Below are 11,801 nucleotides of genomic sequence, written 5' to 3'. Positions count from 1 at the left end.
ACTATGCAGCTTTGGTTGGTTTCCTCTTCCTGGGAGAAGGACCTTTAGCCCCTTTGGTCACTTGCTTCCCTTTATCCGCCTTTTTGCCTCTATTAACCGGTTTGTCAGCATCATGGATGGACTTAAGCATTTCCTGTGTGAGTTCCCTAGGTCCAGACTGCTTGAACTCCTTAATAGTCCTGATGATCCTGCTGTCAGATGGAACATCGCCGTACATTGTCTCCGGAATTGAGCCAATGAAAGAAAACTTGGATGCATCTGAGACGATAATCTTCGTGGTATGAAAAGTACCGATCGAAGACATCGATACACCGACAGCAGTGGGGACATCAAACTTATCCATCGCCCGCTTGGTGATGAGAGTCCAGAACCGTGCATACGACACCTCAGAATGTCGTGAAGAGGAGGAGAGGCTCTGGATGAGTTGTTGCCAGAGAACAAACCCATAGTCAAGATTGACACCGTTGTAGACGCCATACATTATCGACAAGAAGAGTCGACTAGAGCCATCGGATCCTGAGCTCCGTTCAGATAAGCCCTTGAAGAGGACTGTGAACATGCCGTTCCACTGTGGCGGCAAGCAGGATTTTTTAAACTTCGCTACGGAGGTGAGCGCCTCCGTGTACCCCATATTGTAAAACATGTTGTAAAGATGCCCAATCGGAATCGTCTCCAGATTAATCCTTGAAGGGTCAGCAGCAAACCCTAGCAGTGTACCAAATCGTTGTCTTGAAATCAAGGTCTTGTGATCAGAAACCTCGAAGAACACCCTATCGATTGCTTTATCGTAATGTGCAGTCGCATACACCTGCGAGAGGAGCTCCATGGGCACATACTCAACCCTAGAAAGTGCAGGAGCGATTTGTGAGTACTTCAGGCACTCGATGATCGGAAACATGTAGGAATCATACGCCTGAGGGGTTAGGTCAATCACCAAACACTGTTGAGGGCGAATGGGAAGGATGAGTGAGGTGGCATGGACTGAGGATGATTCTGCCATTGTTGAAGTTAGGAAGAAGAAGATGAACAGTAAAAGCTTTAGGGAATTTTTGCTCTCTTGGAAATTCGGATGCAGTAAAGAGGTAAATGGGAGTGGAGACTGCCTTTTATAGTGGGTGTAAGGAGAGAGAAAAATCTGTTCAAATCTTTTATGGAAATACGAAAAGGTTTTCCGGAATGACAGATGCGTGACAGTTAAGGCATGCGATGATCACGTAGGAGAGAGAGTGTCAGATTCCTAGGAACACGCCGCCCAACAAGCGTCGTTTCAGAAGAAACAATTTCAATTCCACACGCGCCTTGATGTGCCAGAGTGGAACTGCTTGAAATTCGCACACATGTCCATTATGTCAGTTAAAGAATGGGCGTTTCAAATTCGCATGCGTCCCTTTTTAACCGCCGTTTGAAATTCAATCCTTTGATCTCCCGCCTGAGTCAGCAACCCTTCATCTTATCTTTTAAATGACATCTTTTGAATTAATTTCCCACGTGGATGATTGTTGACCATGTCTTAATAATTAACCACCAATGCAATAAAACAACCTGTAATTATTAGTACCAGAATTTTGGAAAATCAAAGATTTTCGTGCTAAGAGTGTAAAAAGAAAAGAAATAAAGCAACTCTTTTTAGGAATAAATGTGATGTCAATAATGACACGAAACAAATGATCCCGGGCACGAATCTCTTCCTTCAAGATCAAGAGAGACCTTAAAGTGTTGATGTGGTTTCCCGTAGAATGACGATCAAACACTTATTAATAAGTGTTGAAAGGCTTCTTTTAATTAGGCTACTTAAGGTGGCTTTATCTTTGATTCAACAGTCCTAATCTTTAAATAAGATAGAAAGTGAACAAAGTACTTGTGAGACCGGTGTAGTCTGTTGAACAAGTAGGTAGGAATTAATTTTAAATTGGCTTGGAAAATAAAAAATCTCAACAAAAAAAAAATTAAAAACTGGATCCCAAGGGAAGAAATGTTATGGTGTTTAACAATTTCATAGGAATCACACAAAATAAAAATTTGAGATTTCATCAAGATACATCCGTCAATTCTTTGGTGAAAACTTGAGCAAATTTATTGTTCACCGTCAATTCAGATTTGGGGTTGAATTTTGGGTTTCACTCAGCTCGTAGTGGCACGAAACTGAGATCATAAACACAGTTGTTGTGTAACCATAAACCTCAGTGGTAATTTCTGAGAGTCTCAAGGGTTACGTTGATGAAACGAATGTAATGGAGAAATGTAATGGAGATGGTGTAAGAAATTAAAGTACCTCTGCTGCGAAAATAAGGACCAAGCAGAAAACTCTTATCTCATGTGAGAAGAGAGTGAGGTAGCTCACGATTAGAATAAATGTGATAGCCTAATTGGGAAGACAAGGTTTGTTTATACCAAGTCATTAAGGCTATTATTCAGAATCATATGAGGCTTGGGACACATACAACAGCATGCTTCTAGGGACACTTAAGTAATTCAACAATTATATCCCCATAAACAAACGAACACACAAAAATAAAAGAGAAAAATATTTTTGGAGTTTTTGATATATATTAAAAAAGATAAAAGAAAAAGAAAAAAAATAAAAAATTAGCAAGAAAAAAATAAGATTTAGAAAGAGTAAAAAAACTTTGGAAAAATTTGGTAACCGAACCCGAACGTTCGGTTGGTTTCGATTGAGAAAAGTTTTGAAAAACCGAACCCAAGCGTTCGGTTGGTTTCGGTTTTGGAAAATTTTGAAAAACCGAACCCGAGCGTTCGGTTGGTTTCGGTTTAAGAAAATTTTGAAAAACCGAACCCGGGCGTTCGGTTGGTTTCGGTTTAAGAAAATTTTGAAAAACCGAACCCGAGCCTTTGGTAGGTTTCGGTTTTGGAAAATTTTGAAAAACCGAACCCGAACCTTCGGTAGGTTTCGGTTTTGGAAAATTTTGAGAAACCAAGGAATTTAGGCTTGCAATCAGAAAATACTTTTGATAATAAGATAAACAACTTTGTACATGAAATTTACAACCAAGAAAACGACCTTTGTGGTGATGAGCGAGTCAGATGATTTAACCGAACCTAAACGTTCGGTCAATTTCGCTTCTCACGTTTGAGGTTGAGAGGTAGTTTGAGGTACTGACTCTGATTCCATCATACCTAGCCCTTGTAAAATTCTGTTGAATGATGCTTCAGGAAGAGCTTTGGTAAAGACGTCAGCCAGTTGATCAGTGGTTCTTACAAAGTGTACTTCAACGTTTCCATCTTCCACATGATCTTTGATGAAGTGATACCTCAGTGCTATGTGTTTGGTTTTAGAGTGTTGCACTGGGTTATGACAGATCCTAATTGCACTTTCAGAGTCACAATATAGTGGGATCTTCTTCATATTGAGTCCATAGTCTCGAAGTTGACTCTGGATCCAAATCACTTGAGAGGTGCAGGATGCAGCGGCTATGTATTCAGCTTCGGCAGTAGACAACGACACGCACGTTTGTTTCTTTGATTGCCAGCTAACCAACTTCCCGTCAAGGAATTGACGGCCGCCAATGGTGCTTTTTCTGTCGAGTCCACATCCTCCAAGGTCTGCATCTGAGTAGGCTTGAACAAAGAAGCCTGAGTTGGAAGGATACCATAGACCTAAGGAGGCAGTTCGCTTGAGATATCGTAAAATGTTCTTCACCGCAAGAATGTGAGGTTCGCGTGGGTTTGCCTGAAATTTAGCACAATAACACACAGAAAACATGATGTCAGGCCTGCTAGCAGTAAGATACATCAGTGAGCCTATCATTTGACGATAGAGCGTGATATAAATAGCCGGTTTGTCCAGGGATGGAGTTAGCTTGGTGCCGAATGCCATTGGGACTTTGACTTGGAATCTCCCATCATGCCAAATTTTGCTAAGAGAGTCTTCGTGTAAGCTTCCTGATTGATAAAGATGCCTTCGGGTCCCTGTCTAATATTTAAGCCAAGGAAGAAGTTAATAGGACCCATTGAGTTCATTTCAAATTTAGTCTCCATCAGCTTTTTGAATTCAGCTGTTAGGCTAGGATTCGTTGAGCCAAAGATGATATCATCGACATAAATTTGAACGATCATAAGGTGGTTACCTTCCTTTTTGCGAAAGAAGGTTGGGTCAACCGAACCTTGTTTGAATTTAGACATCTTTAAGAATTTAGTTATCGTTTCATACCAGGCTCTCAGAGCTTGTTTGAGTCCATACACAGCTTTATCCAGAATGTAGCAATGATTGGGATACTTTTCGTTCACGAAACCAGGAGGTTGCTCTACGTACACTGTTTCTTCGAGTTCTCCATTAAGAAATGCACACTTGACGTCCATTTGGAAAACTTCAAAGTTTTTGTGGGCAGCATAAGCAAGAAATATTCTTACAGATTCCAGCCTAGCTACAGGAGCGAAAGTCTCTTCATAATCAATCCCTTCCTCCTGACAATATCCTTTTACGACCAGACGAGCTTTGTTCTGTATAACGTTTCCTTCCTTGTCCATTTTATTCCTAAAGACCCATTTGAGACCAACAACCGAGGCATCTGGAGGAGTTGGAATGAGACGCCAGACTTTGTTCCTTTCAAATTCGTTCAGTTCGTCTTGCATCGCTTGAACCCAATCGGAGTGATCGAGAGCAGTGTTAACTGTCTTCGGTTCAACTTTGGATACGAATGAGTTAAACATGCAAAATTCAACTTTGGAAAATAAGGATGTCTGTTTTGCCTTTAGTTGTGATCGGGTCAGAACCTTTTCAGAGACATCACCAACCACTTGAGAGACAGGATGATCTCTTGTCCATTTGGTGAGTGGTGGGTAATGAGGATCAAAAGTAGGATCCAGTTCAGCATTGATCATTTCTTCTGGCTCGGACTGGCTTTCGTAGTCATATGACATATCAGCTTGCTCCCCCTCGATGTGTGAGTTTTCAGGAATGCTTTGTGAAACTTGAGGTTCAGAGGTTTCTTGTGGTGCTGGGCTTTCAGGCGTTGATGCACCTTCGGATGGTGAAGCACTTTCGGTTGGAGATGTACTTTCGGGAGCAGTTGGAGAGCTTGGCTCCCCCTCAACATGTGAGGTCGATTGAGTTGATGACGGTTGATCCTCCCTCTCGACTGAAGCATCGTTTGATGGAGGTTCGTCAGAATTCGATCCCCCTTCATTCATTCTCCTGGCAGCTTCTTCGACAATTTGCTTCATGTGGTCTACCTTGTTGTCTGCTGCGCCTGCTTCTGAGAGAGTAGCTTTCTCTGGTTCGTCAAATAGCTCCATAAACTTCTCGAATAGATTAGCGATCGAGACTGTGACTTGGCCAGTTTGAGGAAAGATGCCCCCAACAGTGTCTTCATTGGCCTTTAGCTTTTTGACATAGCAATCATCGAAAGTCACGTAGTAAGTCTCTTCGATTTTCCTCGAATGCTTGTTTAATACTCTGTATGCTTTGGAAGTGAGAGAGTAGCCCAGAAAGATTCCCTCATCGGCTTTGACATCGAACTTGTTGCGGTGTTCTTTAGAGTTAAAGATGAAACACCATGAGCCGAACACGTGGAAAAATTTCACATTGGGCTTCCTGTTGTTGAGAATCTCATAAGGTGTGAGCGTGAATCGTTTGTTGAGATATGACCTGTTCTATGTAAAACAAGCAGCAGAAATAGCATCAGCCCAAAAGTAAAGAGGTAAGGAAGCGAAACTTTGCATGGTTCGGGCAGCTTCACACAAAGATCGGTTTCGTCTTTCGACAATTCCGTTCTGTTGAGGTGTGTAGGGAGCTGAGAAGTTGTGACTTATTCCCTTTTCTGCCAGGAATTCTTCAAATTCTCTATTTTTGAATTCCAGACCATTGTCGCTCCTGATGTTGCGAACCACCTTCTTCTGCTGTACTTCAATCTGCTTGATGAACACTTTCAGCTTATGAGTCGCTTCAGATTTAAGCTTTAGAAAGAACACCCATGTAAATTGCGAAAAGTCATCAACAATAACAAGAATATACTTGCTACCACCGATGCTTTTGATAGATGATGGACCACACAAATCAATATGAAGTAATTCGAGTGGTTCAACAACTTTAGTGTTAATTATAGATGGATGACTTTGACGACTCTGCTTCCCCATTTCGCATGCAGCACACAAATGATCTCTATCGAACTTGAGCAATGGAAGACCTCGAACATGACCTCCAGTGACAAGTTTGTTGATATCTTTAAAGTTGAGATGAGAGAGTCTTCGGTGCCACAACCAGCTTTCGTCAGATTGTGCTTGTGATAACAAGCATATAGTTGGGTTTCCTTTGATGGGTTTGAGGTTTAGAGGAAACATTTCACCCTTACGCTCCGATTTGAGAATAACTTTCTTTGTCTTCTTCTCAATAATTTCAGAACCCTCATCGTCGAATGAGACTTTGAGACCGGTACCTCCAACAAGCTGAGATACACTGATGAGGTTGTGTTGTAGTCCTTCCACGTATGCCACCTTCCTTATAGTGAAATCACCATTGGTAATCATTCCGTATCCCTTTATGGTGCCGAAGGAGTTGTTTCCAAACTTGACGTTGCCACCATTTGTAAGAGACCTGTATTCCCTGAGCTCTTCTTTCCTCCCTGTCATGTGACGCGAGCAGCCACTATCGATGTACCATTCTTCGTCAAACTGCTCGTCACTTATAACCTGCAAAAATTAAGCAGATTTAGGAACCCAAAGTTTCTTGGGTCCACGTGAGCCTTTCACAGGTACAGGAATAGTAAGAGAGATGTCAACAAGATATGTTCGTTTTATTAGTGTTGTTTCATCTTTCTTTTTGAAGGTAAAAACTTTGATTTTATTAGGATTAGGTGCGTTCGGTTTAGACTCTGGTTTGGATGCAGAAACCTTCTGTTTGCCTTTTTGTTCAGCTGACGAATGAGATTTTTGAGAATGAACAGAATGAACTTTAGAGCGAGATGGAGATGAATTGGAAGAATTAGAAGAATTAGATGAGTGAGATTGAGAGGGCTTAGATTGAGATGACTTCTTGGCTGGAGACTCTAGGTGGCCTTTTTGATTTTGATCATTGGTGGGACCGACCTTAGAGTTTTGATCTCTTTTGATTTCAGAACCGAACCTTTGCTTTTGGTTGGTTTCGTTCTCTGAACCGAACTTCTGCTTTCGGTTGGAGTCATTCTCAGAACCGAACCTTTGCTTTCGGTTGGAATTATTTTCTGAACCAAACCTTTGCTTTCGGTTGATGTTTTTCTCCGAACCGAACCTCTGCTTTCGGTTGTTGTTGCTCTCTTGCGTTTCAACAGGATTATTCTCAAACTTTAGGTTCTTGTCTTGATGTGAGAAATATGCATTATGGGATTGCCAGAATTGTTTCCTTTCAGAGAGATTCTTCCTGTATCTCTGATTCCTTTGACGTTTCTGATTCCTCATCTGCTTTGGTTGATGATGGATGTTGGCTTTTGGTTTCGGTTTTTCTATGGCTGGTTCACTTTGAACTGAGGAAGTTTCACTTTGAACTGAGGAACTAGAGGGAATATCTTCTTTTGCCGAACTTCCATTTTCCTTAGGAATGTCTTTCGTACCACTGGTACTTGGCACATCAAAATTATCTGGCTTGTTCAAGGGTTCTGGCACGTATCTACCTTTACTTTTCCATGAGGTCCTTTCAGATAAGCCAACTGTTTCATCAACATTATCGATTGGAGCTGACCAGAAAAACTCATCACAGCCATCAGCATTGTCTTCGTTTACAATAGCTGTGAGTTCAGCAGTCTGATGTTCGATTACTCCTGTGACCTTGTATACTTGATTTGGAGTAGTCCTGACCTTTTGATATACAACAACCTTCTCTACTAGGATCGGGGACTTTTGTTGGGACAATCGAGCGAACTCTACTGAATTTTCTGAAATTAGATTCTTGTGGTTTTCAGGTTCGCTTTTCACAAATTCTGAGCAGTCAACCGTGTCCTCTACATAAATTTCACTCATATTTTCATCCTCATTAAGCTCAGATGCATTTTCAACATCAATTTTGTTTTCTGAGCTTAAGTTGGCGTTTAAAGAGTCAAATTTTTGTATGGTTTCAGTTCTCAGTTTCAGTCTATCATTTTCATCCAAAAGGTTTTTGAGCATGTCCTTATGGTCCTTGGATTTAATGAAAGATTCTATTTTGTCCAGTCCATACATATAGGTCGGATTGACGTCATCAGATGATATCACACTCTCACAATTATAAGCTTCATCATCAATTTCATCCTCCTTAAACTCAAGGAAGGGCAAAATCATGCGATGAATCTTTTGTCCTATTTCACAATCCAAATGAAGCTGAGTAATATTAGTGTAAAGACGTTTTGCAATCAAACAACAAACATTTCGCTGTTTTAACAGCTTTAAATTGTCTCTTTGTAAATAAATGTTTTCATCTTTTATTTTGACTAATTCTGACTCCTTCAACTCGATCCACATGCGCCGTTCCTCACTCTTCGAAGACACCCTGCTTAATTGATCAGTTAGGTTAGAATTGGTGACTCGAGTTTGAGTTAAACTACTATCTAGATGAGAGATTCGTGAATTAACACTTTTTAGTTCTTTTTCATATGAGCATTGTGGTACTTTAAATGAAACAAAAACCGATTGTACCTTCTTGATCAGTTCATCGAGCTCGTTGAACTGCACGCTGAGCGGTTTGGCTGTAAAGCACATATCCTGCTGCTCCTTCGGTTCATTGCTCCCACCATCAGTGTTGTATCCCCTCATCTGAGATACTTCAGACACCATCAAGCACCTTCCTCCACTGCTCTCCTCTTTTGCCACACAAGCCTTTCCATGAGAAGCCTTCCTCACTTCATCGTCTTCAGAGTCGGTTGACCAAACTTCCACGCCACCGAACTCGTCATCAGCAACCGAACCCTGCACAATTAGAGCATTCATGGAAGGGTTAGCGGTAGATTTCTTCTTCCTTATCTCATCAAGCTTTTTCTGCAGCAAAGCTTCCTCATCCTTTTCATCCATCTTTTTGAGGACACAATCCTTTGCATATTGGTTTTTCCCTCCACAGTAGTAACAGCTTACTCCAGAATCACCGTCTGCCTTCGGTTCCTTCTTAGACTCTTCAACCTTCGGTTCATCTTTAACCTTTTCTGAACTATAACTCCCCTTCCAGTTTCGGTTTTTGTTGCTGGGGAATCTCTTCTTAATGAACCTCTTGGGGTTAGACACCATCATGGCATAATCCTCAGACGTGAGGTCATACTCCTCCAAGTTGAGGTCTTCGTCCTCCATCATAGCTTTAGTTTTTGACAGGAGGGCCAGGGAACCTAGGCTTGAGACAACATTCTTCTCCTGCAACACAATCTTCTCCTGAGACTTGAGAATGCCCACCAGTTTCGCCAAGGAATATGATTTAAATTGCTCATGGGCTTTAACTGTAGACACCACTGCTCTCCACTCTGATCTTAGACCATTTAAAAACGTAACCTTCTGCTCAATAAGCTTCCTTTCGATGTCATGTTTGATCATCTTGCTGAGAAGATGATTGAAGCGATCGAACGTTTGGGTCACAGTTTCTTCGGCTCCTTGCCTGAATTCTCCAAACTCAGACAAGAGTAAGGTTTGGATAGAGTGTTCAAGATCCTCGTCTGTAGAGTACAATTCACGAAGCCTATCCCAAATTTCCTTTGCCGTCGTGCATGAGCTTACCAACCTAAAAGTGTCGGACTGAAGGGCGAATCTGATCAATCTTAACGCCTTGATATTGCACTGGAATTTATCTTTTTCATCTTGCGCAATATCTTTAACATCCTTCAGTAGATCATTATACTCCTTTTGAGTTTTAATAATCCTTGAAGTTGCAGAGTGAGAAAATGGTCCATTAATAATTGCTTCCCAGATGAGGTATCCATTATCCTCAGATCCTATAACATAATCTTCGAAGTGATGCGCCCAGACTTCATAATCGTGGGTGTATAGGATGGGAATCTTCGTTGTTGATCCAATGCTGTTTGAAATATTGATGGGATTCGATTGCGACTCGTCCATAATGATCGAATAACCTGTTCAAAGATCAGACTTGTAATAAATCAAATTAGGGCAAAATAATAAATATCAAGATACGTCAATAATGAGATGACGGCTCAATAAATATCAGTAATTGCGGAAAACCCTAATTGAAACCTTTTTCACAGAAAAGAAGTGTATCGATTACACAGCCTCCTGCTCTGATACCAATTGATAAGATTAAAATTTAATCTTGAAGATCGATTAGATCTTAAACAGGTAAATAAAGATTAAACAGCAAGAACACGAAAACAATGAACAACTCAAGAATGAATCAAACGTGTCGAATGATTATAAAACAACCCTCAGAAGAGCTCGACAAAGAACATCAACTGTAGAGGGTTAGAAGGTTTACAGGAACGATAAATAAAATCAAAGCTATCGTAATTCTCTCTATTGTATTCTAGATCGTTAACCTAATATGCATGCAAGCATATACTTATATAGTAAACCTAACAGGCTCACGGTTGGACAGGCCCAAACCGGAGTACAAAACTATTGGACTATTAACCGAGCCCAATGACGCAATACTAAACGAATCTGCAACCCAACAAATCCAGTATGGAACTCGTCGAGGAGGACCTACTCATCGAGTCCATACATGGAATCGACAAGTCTGCCGTTCAGAAACCAAAAAATTCGATTTTCAAGATCTTTGGTGGCTCACTTTTGCATCTATTCACTAGAAAAACAACCTAGGCTCTGATACCACTATTGGGTTATAAGCATAACATCATTCCTATGGTTTTCTATGCAACCCTAATTGCTTTGATCTAGGTTTTTCTACTATGAAGACAACAACATTGAATACCAAAGCAATGATCCTATGAACTAGCATATAATAATCAAATTGACATATAAACTAGGGTTTAGATCTTACCTTTCTTGTTATTTAGTAATAACAAGTTCTCTTTGATTATCCCTGACCTTTGAAATCTTAGTGCCTCAAATGTTGCACCTCTAATGGAGTCACAAACACCACTAGCAACAAGATGACTTAGGAGAGGGGAGGAAATCGGCTAGGGCAACACCAAGAAGTATAGGGCCGAATTCCTTATGGTAGGGGGTCTATTTATACTTGTGGTTGCTAGGGTTTTCAGGTTGAAACCCTAATATGACTACTTAAGCCTTAAGCAGCCCATGGACTCCTTCTAGAATATCCCTTGGACGATTTCCTTATAGGCTTCCCATAGAATTCGTCCAACCTATATTCCAAGGTGACCCATCAGACCAATTGCAATTATCTTATAATTACAATATCATTCCCCTAAGTTTAATTAATCTCTTTTGACATCAGTGGTTGGTTCAAGGACAAGTGGTGGCTCGATGGGGCGTTAACACTCGTTGTTAAAGTTGTTGTCTCCGTAGGCCACCATGGTGAAGAAGTGGCATGCTCCAACTAGTTTTCATGGCATTGTTCCACTTAGGGCCCTTTGGGATATATAAGTGAGAACGTAGTATAGGGGACTCGGGGGATGTATGGAGATTTAGTTTGAAGATAGGTTTGTAAATACCATTTTTAGCATGGGTGGTCATTAAGTGAGTGTGAATAAGGAGATTTAGGGACGTTTCGAGAGTTTAGGGGCTTTTTTAAGCAGTTTCGAGAGGTGATGGGTTGTTTTAAATGCTTTCTTGATGTGAGGGGTTGTTTTGGGTATTTTGGAGGGAGGAAGGGCTATTTGGGGGTGTGTTAGAGGAGGATTCAGGTGTTTGGATGGTTTTCGATGATGATGGGGGATGTTCATTGCCATCAAGTAGGTAGAGAGTGTGTGATGGATGAAGTTGGT

This window comes from Lactuca serriola, chromosome 6 (genome assembly GCF_051521515.1).
Source record: "Lactuca serriola cultivar US96UC23 chromosome 6, Lser_US96UC23_V15, whole genome shotgun sequence".
Classification (NCBI taxonomy): domain Eukaryota; kingdom Viridiplantae; phylum Streptophyta; class Magnoliopsida; order Asterales; family Asteraceae; genus Lactuca; species Lactuca serriola.
This window is presented reverse-complemented; position numbering follows the sequence as displayed.